General features: G+C 46.0%; 1 protein-coding gene across 8 annotated transcripts in view; it reads left to right on the top strand.

Annotated features, from left to right (window-relative positions):
* LOC147890665 (uncharacterized) overlaps nucleotides 1–24,507 on the top strand; it is a 120,422-nt gene that overhangs the window by 40,149 nt on the left and 55,766 nt on the right. The gene's annotated exons all lie outside the window — the stretch shown is intronic.

Below are 24,507 nucleotides of genomic sequence, written 5' to 3'. Positions count from 1 at the left end.
TATGAAAACCTCCATAGCAATTGTTTGCATTGTATATGCTTTAATTTGCACCAAATCTCTCCCCATATTATGTTAACCCCTATGTATCATTGAATGTTCATTCTCTAATGTTGTGTTTGAAGTGATTATGCATACTTCATTTATTTCATAGTTTCTCTTCCATGCTAGCCTCATCATGCGTGAATGCCCATTATATGATTTTGGTGGTCTCTATATCTGGCTGGATCATTTTCTATTTATGAGTCTGCACATCTATTTGAAGCACATAAGTTAAGAAGTTTGTGATTCCATCCACCACCTACACTGTGTGAGCTCCTGGGCTATTCTATCAGTCTTCTGCTGTGCGTACTCTCTGTTGGTCGATTTCTAACATGGTATGTTGCAGACACTCTCAAGCAATCACCATATGTCGTCATGCGTTGACCACATGTCGACCATGTGTCAACACATGTCAACCATATGTCGTCCGGCGTTGACAACATGTTGACCATGTGTCAACACATAACAACCATATGTCAACCACAGGTTCACCCAGGAGTACCAGAGGCAATCTTCTCTGGAGCTGCGGAGCTACGCACATGGAGCAGTCAGGGGCATTAACAGTTGCACATGGCGAAGACGTGTTCAGTGGTTCAATGTTTCAATGGTGCAGTGCTCGAGCTCACATGCACATGGAGTATTTACACCACCCCGACTAGAAGAGGTTGGCGAGTTAGGATGTCGTCCCAGGAAGTCGCCCAAGCCATTAAGAGAGCCAGCGGCGCAACGGCTATCTCAGGAGATAGTAGGATCACCAATCAGGAGAGGGCTTGAGCAACCAGCGTGTCCCCATGCATGCACCTAGTAACGTCTTCTCGTGCACCCTAAACCACTGTTTTTGTACGAAGGCATTACACACCATGTAAGCAAAGGTTGATGAGCGAAATGTCCCCTATGATGCAGTGCACATGTAGAGTAGTGTTTCACCTCACAAGTGTCTTAGAATCAAGCAAGAGAGTTCATAAACCGCATCAAGCTAGAGAAGAGACTCTTCACCTCTGTTGTTCATGAAAAACGAATGATGATCATGCAGGAAGTTGTGTATGAGTCGACACTAGTAACTCCCAAGAGGGACAAAATAGTTCCATTAATCATGATGAACTACAAACCGTCGTCATGCCCCTCCCTCCTCAGTGGGGTCCTAGCATGGGGCATCTAGACCAACAAGGAGAGCAAGAAACGCAAAGCGAGGAGATGGAGAGATTAAAGGGGCCACAACAAGAGGAAGTATTTGGTGCGGGGGGAGATTCTTAGGAGGGGAGGGACCTTCAACGGCACAGGGATGAGGATGAAGGAGAAGGGGAGGATTGGGGGGCAGCATTGAGGATTGAGCATTTGGCATTGGCTTGACGGGGAGATTGAGAGAGGAGAGTGTGACGAGGGATAGAGGTTGGAGGAAGTTGAAAAAGTTCAAGAGACGTGGTTGAGGTGAGTTGTATATGAGGGAGGTTGACTAATCTTGTAGATAGCATGGTATTTGGTGTCAGCTTATTGCAGCTCAGACTTCAGATCATAATGAGTGGCAGAGAAGAAATGTTGCGTTGTTGAGATGGCCTGAAGCATGCTCTAGAAGAATGGTCCTCCCAAATTCTTCTAGACAGGGACAATATATACAGTGGTATGGTTGCTCAATAGGAGCATCCAAAGGGCTGATTCTACTTGAGATCTATTTGAAGGTTTTTGGTTTTGGATGCTATGTTTATGTCCTTAACGAGATGGGGACCAAATGTTGTTCAAGAAGCTGTAATTGCATATTCATCGGGTCAAAGTGTCGAGTCTAAGGGATATATACTCTACAACCCAGTGACGAGGAATGTTCTCAGAGATGTGAACTTTTGGAAGAGGAATTGCTAGCCATTCTATTAGAGAAGATGAAACCATCAACAATTCAGTAGAGGCGATTGCACATCACTTAAGATGTAGGATGAAGTTGAGAACCAGGTCATGCAAAGGAGAAGAGACCATTGGGCTTTGAGTTTGGCACATTGGTTGACAATATGCAGACTAGTTCAGATCTGTTTGCACTGAGCAAGGAATTATCTAAAAGAAGGCAGCCCCTTCCAAAAGGATAGATAGGACTTCCATGGAATCCCTTCTATCTCATATTTTGTAATTTCAGCGACCTAATTGAGAATCCCTTTGATGCCTGTAGCAGAGTCTTTTCAAAAAATAGTCTTAGTTGGGGTCCTTTTCGTCCCATATTTATTTCTTATGGGAGAAAGTTAAGCTTTGTAGGCCATCATCTGCCGGTCGTATTGATGCCCTCTGGGCCTTGGTGTGTGCCATGTAGCTTTAGTTGTCGGCACTTAGGTCACTTCGTACTTTTAGTGTCTTATGACACCTAGTACTAGTGGTACCACTAGGACACTCTGTCCTAGGGTTCCCTTTTTATTGTATTTTGTACTTTCATTCTTTCATAGTTGATGTGACAGCTTTCAGCTCTTGCTCCATTCTTGTGCATCCTTCCGCTTCCTTGAGCCTATAGTGGTATCAGAGCAGGCATTGGCTCTCCCTTCCATCTACCTCCAGCCACCTCGAGTTCCCTATTGCTCTTTGGCGGCTGTATTGAAGCTGATTCGAGCAGACTTCCCGCATGTGTGACCTCGTAGAGCTCCTCTGGGCATCTCCATCGTGAAGAGCTACCCCCTTAGCACTCCCACAGCCTAGGCGATTGCCCTAGAGCTGTTATTCAGCTAGCTCGTGTGAAAAATCAGCACGTCGTTGACTGCAGAAGGTATTCTACAGCAAGTCGCTTGTTCGTGAGAGCTCCTCCAAGCATCTCGAGGGCTTTTGTTGCGACAGATCTCTCTTGGGAATCTTCCTCAACGGTGCGACTGCTCCAGACATCATTTCCAGCTAGCCCAGGTACCATAGCTGCAGGTCGAAGTATTCTAGAGGCTGCTCTTCATCCGAAATCTGCCCCAAACACCTTCTTCAGCCCAGGCGACTATTGTAGAGGCTTCTCCTTTAGTGTTAGCCTTCGTCATGGCTGAGTCTAGCCTTCACCTCCGGAGTGCCGACAGACAATCAATATGAAGACTTTGTATAAATGGATGCTCAAGTATGTGTGGGTGTGTGGATTTGTATGTACTATGGTCTACACCCATTGTTGGGCGCTGATGATGTCAGTGGGGATGTCATAGTAGCTAGTCCCTACTATGCATGATGGAGTTTATGGTTTTCAATCTTATGAGTGACTATCATGAGATTGAAACTGCACTATGTTGTGTTTTTAGAGGATGAGTTTGGGAATGTTCCTAGGTATAAGCTTCTTGAGCCATAGTTCAGCTTCCAGCTGTACTTCGTGGCGTCTCTCTACAGACGCCTATTGGGTTAAAGAAGATTTTCAACCTCGGAGAGCTCCTTTCTACTTAAATAGCAAGCGCCTACCTTGTAGGCAATTGGGTGACACCTCTTTTGACTATTCCGAGCTATTTTCTCACCTCGGGTTGCTGGAATTGGACCCTTAGGTGGAGGCAGTAATTGATAAGGCTGTAAAATCTTGGAAGGATTCCCTCCCTACCTTGTAGCTAGTCTCTACAGTCAAAGATCTTGTTCACACTGAAGTACAAAATGCTAAGAAGGAAGTGATTGTGGAAGTGGACAACAAAGCAAGTAAGTCTGATATTCAAGCAAAGATTAAAGAACACGAAGCTAGATGTGATAATGCGCTGAAGATTAGAATAGGGGGACTCCCAGAAGATTGGTACAAAGAGGAGGACACATATAATGAAATATTGACAAAGATCAAAGCAAGCTTGCGCAACATTGATTGGGTGGATGATGATGAGCAGGATGATGACGACTCCAGGCGAGCTTCTATTTTGCACTATAAAGGTCATGCAATCCTCACACTGAAGTCAAAAGATATGCGGATCAAGCTTCTTCGACAATCTTACAAGTTGAAGGGCACCAAAGTATGGATAGCAGAGGAGCTTGTTAGATTCTCACTGTGCCCACCTGTGAGCCCCCAATTTGAGGGGCAAGGGGCAGTGAGTGGTAGGAGGGCTGGGAGAGAGACTCAGGCCAGAAACAGAGGGAGGACAGCATGGCAGAAATAGGTGACCAGCACACGAGCTGGTCGCTGCCTGCAACAGCAGGTATATAGGGGCTTTAGGCCTCACGTGGAGGCTCCTGCAGCAGCGCAGACTGGCTGCACAGGGCACCCTTATATAGGGGCCTGTGGCAGGCCAAGTCGGCCCAACCAGGGCCATCCCTGGGCGGTTTAATGGGGCCCATGTGGTCGGCCACCAGACAGGGTACCGATCCTGCTGGTTGGTCATCTGAAGGGGCCTGGGAAGTGCCTATAAAAGGCCCACTTCTCCATTCAGCCCTGCATCCAGTGCGAAACTGAAAGCCCCTCTCCAAGGCTGTGTTCTGCACTCAGGTCTGGAGCAGTTTCTGAGAGAGAGTTCATCATTGTTTTCCAGCACCCTGCTGAGTTTTGTATTGCTCCCTTGGAGCCATTTTCTGCCCACCATCCGGTGGATGAATATACTCTCTCTCTCTCTCTCTCCGTCTATATTTCTGAGTGTGTCTTTGTTGCATCTGTGTTCATCTATCTGAGTTGAGTGTGTGAGAGTTGGAGAGATCTTGGGTGGAGAATTGAGTGATTCATTCCCTCCTATTTTCTAACAGAGCTTACACAAGCTCAACTCAAGATTAAGGCAACTGAATTAGCTAAAGTCAGGGCTGGCAGAAAGGATGGAAAATGGGCAGTTTACCGTGAAGGTGTAGCATTGATCAGAGAGTTTAAATCAAAATCAAAAGACTCTCAGTCTTAAACTGATGTATGGCTGTTTACTCTTCCAGACTATCATGTAGGTACGCTAAATAATATCGGTTGCTTTTTGCACTCCTTGGGAGCTGCCATGTGCCCTCCCTAAAGCAGATGTACTAGAGGGTTCTTGCTGTCCCATAGACCTTTTGGTCTCCAGTTGATGTTAATAGACTTTCTTTCTTTCTTTCTCTTCACTTGTGGAAGCTTCTCAACAAGCTTTTCTCACTGCTATACAGAAGGCTCTTGCTGTACTGTCATTTGCAGCCTTTTTTGACTGTCTCTCAAGTGTCAAAACAAAGGGCTTTTAAGGGATTTTGCTGTCTTGCATCTCCTTTAGCTGTTTGAAGCTCTTCCAAGCATTTTCATCAGCTCGGGAAGTCCTCTATTTCACTTTTGCAACTTTATATCCTCTATTTGCATCTCATTTGGCATTTGAGCAAAGCCTCGTGTTGCCTAGAAAGGCCCTGTGTTGCCTTGGAAAGAGGCCCGGTGCTGCCTTCGGAATTTTTCTTGTAGGTCTACAGTTTGTGACACTTGCACTTGTGCAGTCATTTTGTGGACAGCAAGTCCTATTCTTGCAGTTGAAAGCCTTGAGGCTATTTTTGCATAACTTGGTCAGTGCACTTTTACTTGTGCTATTTACAATGGCTGGCAACAATGGTGATTTGTTTGGCGTTCTCCGTGAAGATGATAAGTTGGATGGCACCAACTATCCTATGTGGTCCTACCTTATGAAGCATATTCTAGTTGCAAGAAACTTTTGGAATATTGTTTCAGGTATTGATTTGAGGCTTGCCAATGCTCAAGTGGCTGCCCCTACTGCTGGCACTCCTCCAAGGGAGAATCCTCCTGATTCTTCTTCCTCTAGTACTCCTGTCAGTACTCCTCCTACTCGGGAGCAAATCAGATGAGACTCAAGAGATGCAAATGCACACTCATGTATTGCTTTATCATGCAAGAGAATCATTATTCCACACATCCGGTCATGCAAGAAAGCAAAGGATGCTTGGGATAAATTAGCTTCTCTTTATTAGGTTCGCAATGAGGCACAGGTTGCATATTTGAGAAGGCAATTGCAGGACTATCATGAGATTGAAACTGCACTATGTTGTGTTTTTAGAGGATGAGTTTGGGAATGTTCCTGGATTCATCTAGGCATATGCTTTTGCCGTATTAGCGGACATGCAAATTTCACCTTGTGAAGTTTTCGTCCAAGTTGCGGCCTGCTGGTATTGTGATAATTCTTTCTATCTTAAATGGTGCGTTGCCCTATCAACTAGATTTAGATTTAGATGCTTGTTGGGGAGAGACTAAAATGAAAATGTTTAGACTTCACAAGCAGCTGTAGCTTGAATGAAGAGATTTTGGACTACCTTTTGATTAGGCTTCATCATGGCTGAGTCTGCCCTTCACCTCCGGAGTGCCGACAGAAACTCAGTACGAAGACTTTGTATAAATGGATGCTCAAGTATGTGTGGGTGTGTGGATTTGTATGTGTGAGAGCATATTTTTATACTATGGTCTACACCCACTGTTGGGCGCTGATGACGTCAGTGGGGATGTCATAGTAGCTAGTCCCTGCTATGCATGATGGAGTTTATGGTTTTCAACCTTGTGAGTGGCTATCTTGACATTGAAACTGCATTATGTTGTGTTTTTAGAGGATGAGTTTGGGAATGTTCGTGGATTCATCTAGGTCTATAAAGGCAATTGCAGGAAGTCAGCATGTAGGAAAGTGACTCAATGGATACATACTTAACAAAGGTCAAGAACCTCATGGAGCAACTTGCAAATATTGATGAAGTGGTGCCTAATTCTCAGCTTATTAGCACTACATTGAATGGGCTGCCAGACACATATCAAGGGTTTGCTACAACCCTTAGACTAGTGGCCAATGGAAATCCTGACCACTACTCATTTGATCAGATAGTGACTTTGCTTTTGCAGGAAGAGCAAAGTCGTGCCAATAGGCAAGCTACAATTCTTGATCATGCATTTGCTTCACAGTAGAAAGGAAAAGGGAAGACTTCCAAGCCCACGTGTAAGCCTAAATATGTGCCTAACAGTGGCAATTCCTCCAATGCATCCCAAAATGCAGCAGATAAGTCAAAGAAGAAAAGATGCAACTATTGTCGCAAGCCAAGGCATGAAATTTCAGAATGCAGGAAGCGCATTGCTTCAAAGAAGAAGAAAGGAGGATTGACAGTAAGTGCCTCACATGCAATTGAATCCCATGAGCTAGCAAATGCCTACATGCACATGCTGTCCAAGATGAGTGGGCATGGGTTGTCCATTGTTCGTTTGATCCTTTCAAAGTTGATGCATTCTTTTCTGCTAATGATGCTCAATCTTGGTATTTTGATAGCGGTGCTTCCAAGCATATAACGTCTTGCAAAAGGTTGTTTCATTCCTTGGCTGATGCACGTCGAGGGGGGACTGTCACATGTTCCAATAATGCTTCCTATGCTGTAAAAGGAATTGGAGATGTGCAGCTCACATCCATATCAGGCCATCTTGTCACTTTGATCAATGTTCTTCTTGTGCTTGGAATTGAAGTCAACTTGATTTCAATTTCAGCAATCGCCACTTCAGGTTTCAGAGTGATTTTTGATGGCTATAGATGCCTCATATATGATCTCCTTGATCACAACGCCATAGTTCTCACTGGCACTTTGCAAAAGGGGTTTATCACCTTGATTATCATTCATCTGCACTTTCTATTTAGGCATATGCTATTTCATATTCACAGCTTACTGAAACTCATCTTTGGCATGAGAGAACGGGTCAGCTCAATTATAGAGCTCTTGCCAAATTACATTCACAGGGCATGGCAAATGATGTACCTCAAACTCACACAGTTTCCAAACATGTCTGTGAGGGTTGTCTTTTGGGTAAGATGCATCGGTTTCCTTTTCAAAAAGATTGTCCGAAATTCTCACAGAGGAAATTGCAGCTAGGGACAATGATGTTTGTGGCCCAATGAGGACAAATGCCATTGGAGGGTACAAATATTTCATGACTTTGATTGACGACTTTACAAGATATTGCTGGGTCTATGCTTTAAAAGCCAAATCTGAACTGTTCTCATGCTTTCAGAGGTGGTTGAATATGGTTGAGGATGAATCAGGATGCAAACTTGTCACCCTCAACACAGATAGGGGGGGAGAGTATATGTCAAAGGAGTTTGATGCATTTTTGTCTTCACAGGGCATTGTTCACTCATGCACTACTCCTTACACTCCTCAGCATAATCCTGTTCTTGAAAGAAAGAACAGGTCCACTATGGAGATGGCCAGATGCATGCTTAAGGCCAAGTCCTCGCCCAATAAATTTTGGCTTGATGCAGTGATGTATGCCAACTATGTGCTGAATAGATACCTACAAGCGCATTGAGGACTGTTACACCTTTTGAAGCATGGAAAGTTAGGAAGCCTTCACTTTCACACATGAGAGTTTTTGGGTCTCTTGCATATGTACGTGTACCATCTCAGCTAAGACGTAAGCTTGATGATAAGGCAATCAAATGCATATTTATTGGTTACAGCCAGGAGATCAGAGGGTATCGGTTGTACCAACCAAATACTGGGAAGATTATTGTCAGTAGAGATCTAATCTTTGCTGAACATTCAGCTTCTCCTCTCGTGGACTGCAAAGCAAAGCTAAAGTTGACATGTTTGATGCCTTTGACTCTTGGTTACCTCTTCTCCCCTCAAGGGGGGACTTTGACCAGCAACATGAGCCTCTTGTAGACCCTCCAACAAGCAATGATCAGCCAGCAACACATGCTGATTTGCAGGTTCCTCTTCCAGCACAAAATGATCCCAATATTCAAGATGCAGTGATTGAAGAAAGAGCTGTTAATAGATAGCAAAGGCAAGTTCCCAGATGGCTTCTTGACACATTGAGGGACATCAAACAAGATCAACTTGACAAGATCAGGGAACAGACGGATGCATGGTCACTTTCTTGATTTTGCACTCCTTGCTAAAGCTTGCAATGAAGAGCCTTTATGCCATAAAGATGCTTTTGACAGCAAAGAGTGGATGGATGCAATGAGAGCTGAGCTAAAATCTATTTAAAAATGACACATGGGAATTAGTAGATCTACCTCCTGGCAAGCATGCCATTGGTACCCGGTGGGTCTACAAATTAAAAAGGAAATATGATGGCAGCATAGATCGACACAAAGCCCGTCTTGTTGCAAAAGGGTATGCCCAACAGCAAGGCATTGACTTTGAGGAGACCTTTGCTCCCACTTCAAGGATTACTACTATCAGAGGTGTCATTGCCATTGCAGCCCATCACCATTGGCAAGTGCACCAGTTTGACATCAAGACTGCCTTTCTTCATGGGGATCTACAGGAAGAAGTTTATGTGACACAACCTCTTGGCTTTGAGGTTGTTGGCTTTGAAAACAAGGTATGCTGGCTGAGAAAAGCCCTTTATGGTTTGAAGCAGGCACCTAGGGCATAGTATGCTAAAATTCATGCTCACTTATTGTCTCTTGGTTCCAACAGAGCCCACTCTTTATGTCTGTGGGAGTGGATCTGATTTTTTAGTGCTGATTTTATATGTGGATGACATGCTGATCACTGGCGCTGATACTTAGCATATTGCAGCTTTCAAGGCTGATTTGCAGCAAGCTTTTGAAATGTCAGACATGGGACAGCTGCACTATTATTTGGGCATTCTGTTTGCTCATGTTGAGGGGTTTATTATGATGACACAGTCCAAGGACAGCTGCACTATTATTTGGGCATTCTGTTTGCTCATGTTGAGGGGTTTATTATGATGACACAGTCCAAGTATATTGGACAGCTCCTTGATTGTTTTCAGTTTGAGGATTGCAAGCCAATCTCTTCTCGAGTGGACCCTGGCTTCAAATTTTCAGCTCATGATGGGAGCCCATCATGTGATATCACCCTTTACCAGCAGGCTGTTGGATGTCTCATTTACTTGTGCCACACCAGATCTGATTTACAGTATGCAGTATCCGAGCTCAGCAGGTTCATGCACATGCCTAGTTCACAGCATTGGCAGGCAGTGAAGAGAGTCTTCAGATACCTCAGAGGCACTCATGATATAGCCCTCTTCTATGGTGATCAGGGTTCACTTACCATGCATGCTTACACGGATAGTGATTGGGCAAGTTGTTCCAACACCAGAGTGTCACATACCGGCAACTGTTTTTTGCTTGGCAGTTCATGTATCTCTTGGCTCAGCAAGAAGCAGCCAATAGTTGCCACATCCAATTGTGAGGTTGAGTACAGTGCAGCCTTCACTGCTATAGTAGAGTGTTTCTAGCTTCGATAGTTACTTGCAAATCTTGGTATTCGCCAGACATCCTCCACTATGGTCTACATTGATAGCGAGAGTCCTTTGGCTATTGCGCGTAATCGAGTGTTTCATGTGCCTACCAAGCACATTGAGATTCACTATCATTATGTCGAGAGCGGTTGTCAGCAGGAGACATAGAGTTGTCCTACCTTCCCAGAGAGGACAACATAGCAGATATGTTTACAAAGGCACTTCCTCGTCCCACGTTTGAAGTCTTTCGATAGGCTTTACACTTGGTTCCCTTTGTTACATGATCTGGCATACCTTGTACATTCATAGGTGCCTATATCCCTTGGGATGAACATGTGCCACCATGACAAGAAAATACCAGGTATTTTGATACATTTCCAGAATACTTCAGCCCATACCATGGAGGGGGGTTTGTAGGCCATCATCTCCCGGTCGTATTGATGCCCTTTGGGCCTTGGTATGTGCGATGTAGCTTTAGTTATTGGCACTTAGGCCACTTAGTACTTTTAGTGTCTTATGACACCTAGTACTAGTGGTACCACTAGGACACTCTGTCCTAGGGTTTCCTTTTTATTGTACTTTGTACTTTTGTACTTTCATTCTTTCATTCTTTCATAGTTGATGTGACGGCTTTCAGCTCTTGCTCCATTCTTGTGCATCCTTCTGCTTCCTTGAGCCTACAGGCTTATGATTTTCATCCTCCAAAACAAGGGAACTTGAGCAGGGACCAGCTGTCCTGCTTCAGTCCCACCTCCCACAGCCAAGGACACAGCAGGAGCAAGGATCTAAGCTGCTCGGACAACTACAAATGACCGGGGCGGCGAGTAAAAAGCCCTGCGACCAGGTGCAGCAGCAAGCTTGGCTAGGGGGCACCAGAAAAGCCTGCAGCTGCCTGTTGGCGTTGGAAGAAATCGCAGGGGGGTGGGCAGAGAAAAGTGAAGCGGGGCAGGCAGAGATTGCAGAGGAGGGTCGTGGGGAGCTAGCAGTCGAGCAGCGGGGAGAGCCGGAGCTCCAACAGTTTAGCAAGCTATTTCGGAGTTTCTCCACGCAGAGGAAGTAGAAACGGATATGGTGTATGCAACGGAGGAATCTCAAAAGAAGAGAAAGGAATGCTTTAATTCAAACTTCAAACTTTCTATGTCCACAAGTGAGAACTCAAAAGCACCAGTTCAGGAGAATAGACAACAGCAGCACAGTCCGAAATATCTCAGAGTATTTGAGGCACAAAACTGAGCCAAACACTCCTTACAGAAAGCTCCACCAGAGATCCCAAAACATGCAGCAATCTGCTGCCCTGGATGCTCTTTGGTCAGCACAAGTATTGCTCCTACTTTGTCCTTGCACTCTTTAGATTGCGTGCTCCTCAGGGAGCTTCCAGTCACCATCCGTAGTGCATGTTCCTTGAACAGGACCCTCCATCAAACATGCGTTCTCCTACTGGGTGTAGGTGTGTGCACGCTGCCTCTAATCTGAACTGATAACAGGCTTAACAATGAGGCCTATTTATAGGGACTCCAGACTGGCCGACCAATCTGTAAATCAGCTGACCCGTATGTTAAAGAGGCCAACCAACCACACAATCTGTGTTGATTCTGCCACCATGGTCAGGACTTCATAAGGCCCTTTCTGCAGTTTATTTGCTGCTGGCTCCTGCTCCTGCTCCAGCCCGGCTGCAGGCTCTTGGCAATCTTCTGCACCTGCTGCCATCCCTGCTGTAACCAGCCTGTGCATCTGCTGACCTGTATTTTATCTTCCAGGCCCTACAGAAGCTCTGTTCTGTTACTGTACTGGCTGCTGTACCTGCTGTACCAGCCCTGCAGTACCAGCCCATTGATTGGACCTATTTCAGAGCTTCTGTCCACCTCTATAGTGGACTGCGCAGCAGCCCGTGTGGCAGCCTATAGTGCTGCCCACATGTGGATATTTCCCTCCACCTAGACCTGCCCATGTGGCATCCAAACCTTATGCACAGACAGCAGACTCTCATGCATCCCATTCCTACACTGGTACCATGTCCCTGTGCTCGTCTCATATAGGGGCGACAATGGACCCTATTTTCCTGCAAGTTACTCGACCTGTGAAGATTATTGGCATTAAAATCGGATCTACTAGGCCAAGTATAAGTTCGATAGGAAAGGCCCCATGGCATGACTATCGTATATTGCTGGCTCTTACATTCCTCAGTACGACCACATCATTCATGGAGATGGACTGAGATGATCCATTCAGAGATCTAGAGGAGGACATTAACCAGTTATCCCAACAGGGAGAGATCATCGTTTTGGGAGCTATGAATGCTTGTGTTGGGACTCACCAGCTCCAGATTGAGTCATATGTTTTACCTCCATGGATGAGACAGGAGGATGCATTTGATAGGGGACCATGCTTCAGAAGATGCAACATATGGTAATGATCACTAGGATTGCCTAAAGCGCCTATGTGGCAACACCAGATTAATCACTCTAAAACCAAATGCCTGCATGGAAAAATACACCAGCTTTCACTTGTCATACTCTCACTGGTAGTAGTGTCATTGATTATGAATTGGTGCTGCTTTTGGCATTGTCTATTCTCATGGACCTGCAAAAAGTCAAACGCTTCAAGATCAGCCGGATCTTAAAGACATCCACCAAGTCCGATCTTTCCTTGGTCTTTGCTCATATTATTGAGGTGCATTTTGCCGAAATTGCAAGTTGTCTCCATATTTGACAAAAACGAAGATTCATTTTCAGTGGACAAGCGAAGAAAAGAAAGCTTTTCAAGAATTGAAAGCAGCTATGACCAATGGCCTTGTTTTGAAGATGTCCGATCTTCAACAACCTTTGATGGTTGAGAGGGAAGGTAAGAGGGAGAAGTACAAGGGGGAGAGAGTGAGAGAGAGTGGTTACACAAAAGATGCGGGTGTGAAGTGATGAGCCACACCACAAACTCATAGGTTTTCTTAGGATTAGGTTTTTCACCCTATGACTGTCATAGGTGTCATATCTTTAATAAAGGGGTGGCAATGTGCCTTTACCCCAACAACCTCCCTCCTAAAGGCCAATGTGCCTAGGGGAGAAAAGAATAAAAATTACAGCAATATACAGTTACTGTATAAAAGACCATAAAATAAGAATGGTCTCATCCTAATCCCATGATGTGGCGGCAATGTGCAAACCGCTCTGTAGGCAAGCTCTTAGTGAGCAAATCTGCAGGATTATCATCAGTATGCACTTTCACAAGCTCAAGTCGCTTGTCTTCCAGTACCTCCCTGATGAAATGATATTTCACATCTATGTGCTTGGTCTTCTGATGAAAGACCGGATTCTTTGCCAACATGATAGCACTCTGACTATCACAATGCAAAACTGGCATATCTCCTGTAATGCCCAAATCTCCCACCAGCCGAGTAAGCCATATTGCTTCCTTGCAAGCCTCAGTGGCTGCAACATATTCAGCTTCAGTAGTTGATAGTGCAACGCATTTCTGTAACCGAGACACCCATGATATAGCACCTCCTGCAAATGTGAAAATGTAACCGGTAGTAGACTTCCGGTTATCTGCATTCCCTGCATAGTCTGAATCTGTAAAACCATGCACCGATGCATCCTGCCTACCATAGCATATGCACAAGTCTTTGGTACCCTTGAGATACCTCAAGACACCTTTCACTGCTTCCCAGTGCCGCTTGCGTGGATTTGCCATATACCTGCTGATGACTCCCACCGCAAAAGCAATATCCGGACGAGTGGCAACCATGGCATACATCAAAGAACCAACTGCAGATGCATACGTAACTTTGGCCATTTCAGCCTTATCATCATCTGATCTGGGGCTGTCCTTACTGCTGAGTTTTAAATGTGGAGCCAATGGGGTACTAATAGACTTCCCTCCCTCCATTTTAAACCTCTGCAGTACCTTGCCAATGTACTCCTTCTGTGACAGAAACAAAAGTCCCTTGGACCTGTCACGAATAATACGCATACCAAGAATATGGTTTGCATCACCCAAGTCTTTCATATCAAAAGACTTATGCAGTTGTTTCTTCAAAGCACTAATCTCCTGCTGAGATTTGCTGGCAATCAGCATGTCATCCACATATAGAATGAGTAGCATCAAACTGCCATCCTTTGCCCGTTTGGTGTACAAGCAATGATCGGTCTCACACCTATGATACCCTTGGGACTGCATGAAGGCATCAAACTTCTTGTACCATTCTCTTGGCGCCTGCTTGAGTCCATACAAGCTCGTCTTGAGCTTACACACAAGTTGCTCTTTCCCTTTAACAGCATATCCCTCTGGCTGACTCATATAGATCTCATCATGGAGATCTCCGTGAAGAAAAGCAGTCTTCACATCCATCTGACATAAATCCATGTCCTCATGAGCAAGAAGAGCTAACACTGCTCTCAAAGTAGTCATCTTGACTACAGGGGAAAAGATCTCATCAAAATCAATGCCCTTCTCCTGCTTAAATCCCTTGGCAACCAATCTGGCCTTATACCTCGGTAAAGCATTTGAATCCACTTTGACTTTGTAAACCCACTTGCATGGCAAAACCTTTCTGCCTGCAGGTAGCTGCACCAAGTCCCATGTATCATTTTGAAGTAGGGAGTCCATTTCTGACTGCATGGCTTTCTCCCACTTCCTTTTCTCTGTTCTTCCCATAGCTTCCTTGAAGCTGGAAGGCTCACCACAATCTGTCAGCATGATAAAATCAGCCACATTATTGGCTCCTGGAACAAACCTGGCAGGAGGCCGTTGTACACGGGTGCTCCTCCTAACAAAATGTTCAGGATTAGGCTGCTGTCCAGCCTGTTCGTCATGCATGACGGGTGGCTGTACCACCATATCTGGCTGTTCTACAGCCCCATCTGCTGGCATATCCAGTGGTGCATCATTGGCAAAATTATCTGGCTGATTTTCAGCCTGTATACCCTCTTGAACAGGGTTATCTGCAGCAGCCTACTCTTTGCTGTCCAACATCATCATAAATAACCCTCCTGTATTCCACAGGTTGCATGGGTTCCTTGTGTACACTATCCTCTTTCAAGATGACATCATTGCTGCGTATAATCTTCCGTTTAATGGGATCCCATAACATGTACCACCCCATTTCACCTTCGTCACCATAACCCATAAAGATGCATCTGAAAGACTTTGGCTCCAGTTTGGTGCGCAGTTCTTTGCGTATATAAGCAAAGCACTCGTAGCCAAACACACGTAAGTGCTTATATGAAGGTGGCTTGCCAGACCACACCTCCTCTGGCACTTTCAACTCCAAAGCCTTGTTTGGCGACCTATTAATAATGTGAACTGCTGTTTGCACGGCTTCTGCCCAAAAGCCATGGGGCAATGCAGCATAAGACAACATACATCGAACCTTCTCCTGAATAGTTCGATTCATCCGCTCACTCACACCATTTTGAGATGCATTATGAGGGGCTGTGAGTTCCTGTTTAATGCCCTTAGCTTCGCAAAACTGTACAAAAGCATTTGACACATACTCACCCCCATTATCGGATCTGAGGCATTTCAGCCTTCGACCTGTCCGATTCTCAACCTGAGCGACAAACTTCTTGAAAGCATCTAAGGCATCGCTCTTATGCTTCAAGAAATAGACCCACACTTTGCGTGTGGCATCATCGATAAAAGTAATCAAATACTTTGCACCCCCTAGTGATAGCTGTGGCATCTCACACAAATCAGTGTGCACTAGATCAAGCGGTGCTCTATTTTGGGGAGTTCTCCTCTTATGAGGAGTCACAGAATGCTTGCCAAATATGTAATGATCACAAGTAGGCAAATCTGAAAATGAAAGAGACGGCAGATAACCCAAACGTGACAGTTCTTGCATTCCTTTAACAGACATGTGTCCCAACCGGCTATGCCACAATGAAACCTTTGGCAGCTCGGTTATGGCAACAACATGATTACCCACACTGGAAACATAAAGAGGGTACAAGGTATCACTCTTATAACCCTCAGCCACTACAACCTGGCCATCAGTAATCACCCATTTGGAATCCCCAAATGTGGTGTGGTAACCACTGTCATCCAACAAGCCAGTGCTAATCAGATTTTTCTTGATTTGCGGCACATGGCGGACACCATCAAGCATAAATATGCGTCCATCAGGGAATACTATCTGTATACTGCCAATCCCTGCAATCTGACATGCATAGTTGTTCCCAAGATGAACAACTCCATGAGTACCTGTGTAGGAAGTAAACCACTCCCTATGAGGAGTAACATGAAAAGAAGCACCTGAATCCAAGAGCCAGGTGTGCATGTCATGGCCATCAATAACCAAAGTATGTGCAATTACAGCAGAAGAGCATAAAACATCATGTCTGTCACTGTCACTATCCTCTGCTACAACATTCACTGCATCCAAGTCATCTGCCTTGGCCTTGCCTTTGCCTTTGCTTCCACTGCCTGCATCCTTTGTTTCAGCCTTCTTGGCTTTCTGATCCCATATGAACTTGAAGCACTTAGACTTCACATGTCCCTTCTTGCCACAATAAAAGCATTCAATATCCTTTTTGCCACGGGACTGACTGCGGGATTTGGACTTACTAGCAGATCTCCCCTTCTGCTGAGTCCTGGCTCTATCCTGTACCTGCAAAGCATTTGAAGACTTGCTGCCCATATTATTTTTCCTGCTCATCTCCTCCATAAGGAGAGAGCTCTCCACATCAGCATACATAAGAATGACATTTGAATTTGACAGGGTGGTCTTGAAAGTGTCCCAACTCTCAGGGAGGGTACACAACAAGAAGGTAGCCTTGAACTCCTCATCAAGATTCAAACCCTGTGCAATCAGCTGTGTAAAGATGGCATTGAACTCACTCAAGTGTGAGGTCATAGTTGTACCTTCCTTCATGCGAAGATCAACCAGCTTCTTCAACCAATAAACCTTACTGGCTGAACTCTTTTGGGCATACAACTCTGCTAGCCTCTGCCATAGGCCATAAGAGGTCTTTTCAGCCTGAACATTGAACACAAGAGTATCAGAAATAGTAAGCATGATAGCTGCCCTTGCGGACAAATCAAGCTCTTCCCATTCATCATCTGCCATGTCAGATGGCTTGACACCCTTCACCCTTATGGGCTTAGAAATCTTCTTTAGCAGAAGTACATTCAAACACTGTTCTGCCCATAATGCATAATTGTGTGCTCCTTCCAATTTCTTTATGTTCAGAATTGAAGATTCACTTCCCCCTGATGCCATATTAGATAAGGAAAGTTCCTGACTCCCTGTAAGTCAAAAAATGACTGAATAAAGTTCTGATTTCTCAGAAAAAGCCTGCTCTATCAAGAGCCAGAAGCACTCACAATAGTGCTGTTTTTTACTGTCAAAAGAATCTGCAGCAAAACAGTAAATTTCCCTCCAGTTACTGTACCTTCTGACACACTGTACCATGCTCAAATAGGCATAAAACAGTAATTTCAGAATGCTGCAGCTGTTCCACAGGTGCTTTAACAGTGCATCATCATCTGATGAAGCATAAAACACTGCTGTACTGATCACTTCTCCCACCTCAGATGAGGTATTGCACTGATTTTATATGCATAAACCACTTGTCATACACTGTTTTGTTCACTGTAAAAGAGGCTCCAGACACTTCAGTCTGTCACAAACCTGCAACAGAAAATGGGACAAATCCCAAGCAATCACCCTTCTGCCAAAGGGATAAAAGGCATCTGAAGGTCTCAAACAGTAACCCAAGTGCTCTCAAGCAAAATCTGGGCAAAAGCCCCTTGATTTGACACCTGTACCAAGTGAAAAACACCTCAAAACTGAGGTAGCATACAAAAAGGTAGCGCTCTCCTGGCACTTTCACCTTACAATGCAATGCATAAACAGCCCTGTGTACAGAATAACAACACAGATCCCAACGTACAGACATTGAAGAGAAAATCTTTTGAGCACTGTCAACGATGGACAGTTAGGGACCGAGTAAACTCGATGCGCCCTGGCCAAGCGTGGCTCAACTGAGATTTTCCAAGGTGTCGTACACAAAATGTGACCTGCAAGAAATGTCACTGAATACACTGCGGAAACAAGACCAATGTGGGCTCCCTGGCTCCACACTGCCTCAAGGCATACATTGCATAGACTTCCAGGCAAAAGCCCTTTGAAAATGTCACCCGAAAAAGCTGAGATTTGCACTCAGCAAAAGCATAAAAGTCCTCTGCAAAATCAAGGCATTACCTTCCCGAAACAAGATAACTGTGCAATCAACCACACACTGTGGTACTAGTCACCTCAAGCACGAGGGACACGAAGGTACTTGCTGTACTTTCAAAACACAGTTTTGAGAACTGAAAATGATCCTGAATGAAGAGCAGAGTGCTCTCTCTCCTTTTCTTTCTCCCCCAAAGAAAAATTGATGTACCTGCTGTACTTTTGTACCTTTGTACCTGTGTAGGGTACAAATGTACCTGCTGTACCTGTGCAAGGTACAGATCCAAGGAGAAATTTCGAAATGCACTCCTCTGACGCAGATCCAAAACAAAAATGCACCTCCTTGTCGAAAATCCCTGACGCAGCTCCCTGTCACAGTCCGTACGGCAGCGGCCGTACGGTACGGTCGCATGTACGGTGTCCGTACGGCTGTACGGACGTCCGTACTGTACTGTACGGCGCGCGAAATGGCGCGCTGCCTGCGTCTGCGCGATGCGCTGCCCCGCGCTGCCTGACTGCGCTGCCGGCGCCCGCGCTGCTGTCCTTGCTATTGCCCGCGCTGCCCTGCGCTGCTGCCTTGCTGGCCACTAGGGCAAAGAGGTAGGGGGAGTGGGTAGACGGAGTGGAGAGGGAGGGGTAGGCTATGATACCAGTTGAGAGGGAAGGTAAGAGGGAGAAGTACAAGTGGGAGAGAGTGAGAGAGAGTGGTGACACAAAAGATGCGGGTGTGAAGTGATGAGCCACACCACAAACTCATAGGTTTTATTAGGATTACGTTTTTCACCCTTATGGTCAAAGTCTAGGTGCAGTTCTCACTCAGCAAAGTCATCCCTTGGCCTATGAGGGCCGGCATTGGCACCATAAAGATTTGAATTACACTATGGCATATATGAGAAAGAGTTGTCAGCTGTAGTACATGCCTTCAAACTTTGGAAACACTATTTGATGGGGCATGAATTCATTGTCAAGGCTGATTATCAGAGCCTAAAATAATGTGCACACTCTGCAGAATATTCTCAGGATGGGTGAACACGCATGGTGTCGAAAACAATTTGCACACTCAAGAGAAATACTGCAATCGGACCATAAACCCTAAAACCAATCTGTAATTGCCCCAAAAACCCTAAAAACGAATTTCTTCTGGAAGAGATGCACCCTAGATCCTCAATTCTAGCAGACAATTACCAAGATAGATAACAAGGAAAACCATCATCTGATAGCTTCATCTGACGGGGACCAGCAGCAGATTTCTTATGGGAAACAAAACAAATTGAGAGAGGGGTAGAAAGAACTGAGAACACACACACTAGGGCCAAGAAATAAGGGCTGGACCCCCCCTCCCCCCGCCCCGAAGGTCTTTATTGCAATAGAATAAACTTTGTACAACTGGCTCATAAAAGAGCATGAAAGTACAATACACTTTGTGTTCTTGAGGGCACAAGGTCTCTCTCTTTATAGACTAGGCTACCAGCCCATAAGCATGGGCTTCAGAAAGTTGGGGCCTGCTTTTCTTTATAAAGTTGGCTTTTGGGCTTTGTTTCTCCAATTTTGGCACTGAATTTCGTTTTTGCCCTTGTGGGACCTACTTTTTAGTAAAAGAGTGATATATTCCATTCAAAACGAATCAAACAACAGATGGGAGAGAAAGAACTCTATCCCTAGCCTCAACAATGTGGCAAAAAAGCCATGGTGGTGGTCTAAAATGCCACGACATCCCAAAAGGGGTCAAATGAAAAAATAATGAGCAGTCCCATGTCCTCAAGAAGGATATAAGTCTCCCATGAGCTGCCAAAGAGGTGCCTGTACACCGCTCCCACTGACTTCTGAGAGTAAAGATAATCTCCGCCCAAATGGAAGTGAGAGTGTCAGCCTCCATGCATAAATGGCCCCCAAGGACAAAAGAACATCGCGAACACCATATCCACCATAGGGTAATGCTGGAAATCACCTCCCAGACTGAGCCTGCAGCTGAAGTAGGCATGGAATCCTGAGCTGGTACAGGTACCAAAAGTAAATCCTGCGGCTCCATGATGCTGGCCTCTGTGGGACCCCGTCTCTGGCGACGCTGCATGAAGAAACCATGGTCTCCTGGCTTTGACTCAAAGAGAGTAAAGGCTCCAGATCCTCTCCCCCAAAGGGCAGCGCCCCATGTTATCAGAAAGGACTCGGATGTAACATGTGAGAACTACCTGAAGATACATGTCCATACCACTCTAGAGCTGGGACAGCTCCATAAACAATGCTTGCTAGATTCCTCTGCAAGCTGACAATGCATACACAAGGAGGGTCTACCCATCTGCTGAAGCTAAGTACCCATAGAGCCAAAGAAAGTAGGAGACTTTCCTGGCTCTACTGATGCCCCAAAAGTGAGTCCAGTAGCTCAGCAAGAGCTCTGCAGTAAGTCCCTGTGCGTGCCAATGCTGGGAGGCAGAAGGTAGGTGATGAGAGTCTCTCTGTTGAAGCCTGTATCTTGCCCTCGTCGAGTACTGGAAAAAGGAAAGAGGACGATCGCCTGCCACCAGAGCAGGCCATGCCCACTCACCTGGGTCCCAGTCAAGCTCCGCAAGAGGTCGACCGTGAAAAACCCAAAGTCTCCATCTAGTATCCTCTGCAATGGTCAACCTGGAAGGATCTGTGGCCCATTCCTTACCCAGGCAACCAATGACCCTGACTCTCTGCCAAAGGAGCTCCTGTCGATCCAGGGGCTGAGTGGGATACAATCTGTGAGAGGAGTCTGTCTCAAAATAAATAAACGGTGCCGGTCCTAAACGAACTCCAATGCATAGCCCAGCCTCACTAAAACAACCTGACCAAGTAGAGATGGGATGAACATAGGCTGGATCTATAAGTATATCCCTCCACTCCTGAGGAATAGCTCTCATGATCAATAATCTGGTGGCAGCAATCTGTCCAAGTGGCCTGTGTCTATCTCTGATCACCTCCTCTGACATCTCCACACCTCCCCTGAACCAATCTCCGACTGTCACAACCCCCTGAGCATGCCATCTGGCCAAGGGAGTCCTAAGTTGTGTACCAGGGGAAGATCCCTGATACCGAACCAGGGGGTTATGGTAAAGTGGCTGTCGGGCAATTTCCTCTGTGGAGGAGGGAACTGCTCTGATGAGGTGTTGTCGAAAATGATCCCATATCTGAATAAGCCTTTTCACAAGTGGTGAGGAAGGTTGAGAATGCTGGTCCGTCAGAAAGATCCAACTGACTCTACTTGTCCACTGGCCTGTTGCTCTGGGAGTGCACTGGTAAATCCCATGCAGTAGGAACTGCTTCCACGGCTGATCTCCTGGAGTCAAACCTCTAACAAGAAGTTTGACTAAAAGGGCTCTCCTCTGCATCTCTGGATCAAGAACCCCAAGTCCTCCCTGCGAGGAGGGTAGAGTGATGGTATCTCATGAAACTCTGGCCCTAGTGTCCTCAGAACCATCACCACCACTCCACAGAATGTTCCGAAGCAATCTCCTCACTTGACGGATCGAGTCAGCATGAAAGCACCAACATGACGCAATGTACCACATAGTCGCTAGTAGAACCTGGTTGAGTACCAGCGCTCTTCTGGCCAAAGAAAGTCTAGCCGTACTCCAGTAGGCTAGCTTTCTCCGGATACTCTCAAGAACTGGGGCAAACTGTTGCGTCGGGGACACCTCAATGCCAACCTGGAAGCCTAGATATCTCGTGGAGGTGCCTCTGGGTATCCATACAAAGCCTCTGTCTCCTCCCCATGCTGGGGTATCTTGCTGAGCTCCAGTCTAGATGCCTTTTGATTTGTTCCAATTGACAAGTCCCCCTGAGGCTAGGCAGAACTTGTCAATTGAATCCGCAGCAGTAGCAAGACTAAATGCATCTCCTCTGACTGTCAGTGCCGTGTCATCAGCAAACTCAGTGTCCAGAAGCTTTTGCTCCTGCTAGATAGGCAGATGAAGGCCCAAAGTGCCATGACTGGTAGCCTGCATAAAGTATTCCATAGCCTCCGCTACGAAAAGGAAAAGGTAAGGTGCAAGCGGGCATCTCTGTCGTACCGATCTGGATAGCTGAAAAGTTGGTCCTCTGCCTCCATAGACCACCATCCTGCTAGAAGAGTGAGAGTAAAGTGAGGAGACCCATGAAATCCATCTATCACTGAAGCCTAGCCTGCTCATAGTGCCCTCCAAGAAACCCCAGTCCACCCTGTCATAAGCCTTCTCAAAATCGAGAAGAAGAATTGCAATCTCCTGCTGACTCTCCTTCGCCCAGTGAGTGGCCTCCCAAAAAGTGAAGATGTTATCCAAGATACTCCGATCTTGGACAAATCCTGTCTGAGTAGCTCTGATGATATCTGGCAGCATAGGCTTTAAGCGAAGAGCGAAGGTCTTCGCTAGGATCTTGTAGGCTGTCCCTAGAAGTGTAATGGGTCTCCAATTACGTAGGACTGTCTGTCTCCCCCTTTCGGGATGAGACAAATCATACTTGTGCATAATGTCTCGCCCAAAGATCTTGTATCGAGAGCCTGTGAAATGGTAGAGAGTAGATGAGGCCCAATTGTATCCCAAAGAGCTCTAAAAAGAAGTGGCGACAAACCGTCCTCCCCCGGGTATCTGTCTCTAGGCAGCTCATGTAACGCGTCCGTGATCTCCAGGAGTGATAGTGGGCTATACAAAACATGGCTCATCTTGTCTCAGACCATCAAAGGGACATGACTCCAAATCTCCTCTTTGGCTCTGATCATCTCCTTGGTGACTGGATCGGCGGTGTAAAGAGTGGAATAGAAATCAAAAGTGATCTCAACAAGACGGTGAGGGTCCGTCTGAAGAGACCCGGCCTCATCCACAAGTCTACGAAGACTGTCCGAAGAGTATCTCTGACCCACTGCCCTGAAGAACTCTTTAGAGCATCTATCCCCCTTCTGGATCCAGAAAGTTTGCTGGGAGTAAAACTTGAACGGGGCCCTCCTGCCCTGAATCTCCTCTAGTCTCTCTTGAGCCTCCGAAAGCTGCCCTCTGATGAAAAGAGAATGAGGAAAACTCTGAATCAATCTATGAAGTCTGGATACCTCCGCTCTTGCGTTCCGATCTCTGATTCTGAGCTTTTCCTTCTGCTCTTTTGCCCTCAACCTGGTAGGCCATGCTGACTCTAGCCAAAGCCCTCTCTACCCACATCAACCAGCCCTGATCCACAGGAGTGTCCTCTGACAACCAAGCCTCTCTCAACCGTTCCACGAACTCTGTGTCCTGAAAAACAAAGTTCGGAACTCTCACAGAGCCTGTGCTCTCCAATCGAGAGGTAGGAAGAATCTGTAATAGGACTGGAGCATGATTAGATAAAACATAACCCGGGCGGATCCCAATCTGTCCTCCTCTGGCCTGGCCCCATTGGCCAATATAAAACCTGTCAAGTCTGACCAAAGAAAGAGAGCCATGGAAAACCCCAGACCAAGAGAACTGAAGACTGTCAGCCAAGTGACGAAAGTCGTCCAATCGAGCTGCATCGTGAAGTCCAGCATGCAAAACAAAACTATCCCACTCCACTCTCTCCCTGTCAGAAAGGCAACCCTCTGTCTGGCCCGACTTGTCTTCAGAGAATTCAACCATGTTGAAATCTCCTCCAATAATCTAGGTGTTTGCCCGAGGAAGGTACTCTCTGAGCTGTCTCCAAAAAGCACGTCTGTGGGCTGGATCCGTGGGAGCATACACATTGAGAACACCAACTGCTGTGCTCTCAATCTAAAGAATAACATAGCATGCCCTGCTCTCCACTAGTGTACCCTCTTGGGTGATCTCTGAGGCCCACCTGGCTGAAACTGAAATGCAAACTCCTCCCCTCGTGCCATCTGCTGGGCTCCAATATGTCCGGCTCTGTCCTCTGAGTAAGGATCTGCATCTGTCAATCCTGTCCTGGGAGAGCTTATGCTCCTGGATAAGCACAATGTCTGGAGGGGACCCTGAGGAAATAAACCGAAGGGAGTCCCTAAGCAACTGCAATCTAGGAACTCCCGATCTACGACCATCTGCATCTGAGGTAAATCTGCGGCCGTTTAGTCCTCTCACATTCCAAGAAATGATGGACAACCTAGACATCAGATGGAAGTGAGGGGGTGCCAGTGGCAGTGGCACAAATCTCTCTCTCTGACGGCGCAAACCAAAGTCGGTCTCTTATCAAACTCCAAATCTGCCCCAACTCATGTAAAATGGCTCCATCCAAGGGAATAGTACTCTGGCGCGAA

This window comes from Dipteris shenzhenensis, chromosome 19, assembly GCF_047967505.1.
Source record: "Dipteris shenzhenensis isolate YYH24624 ecotype China chromosome 19, Dip_SZ_1.0, whole genome shotgun sequence".
NCBI lineage: Eukaryota > Viridiplantae > Streptophyta > Polypodiopsida > Gleicheniales > Dipteridaceae > Dipteris > Dipteris shenzhenensis.
The sequence above is the reverse complement of the archived record's forward strand: the minus strand, read 5'-3'. Positions and strand labels throughout refer to the sequence as shown.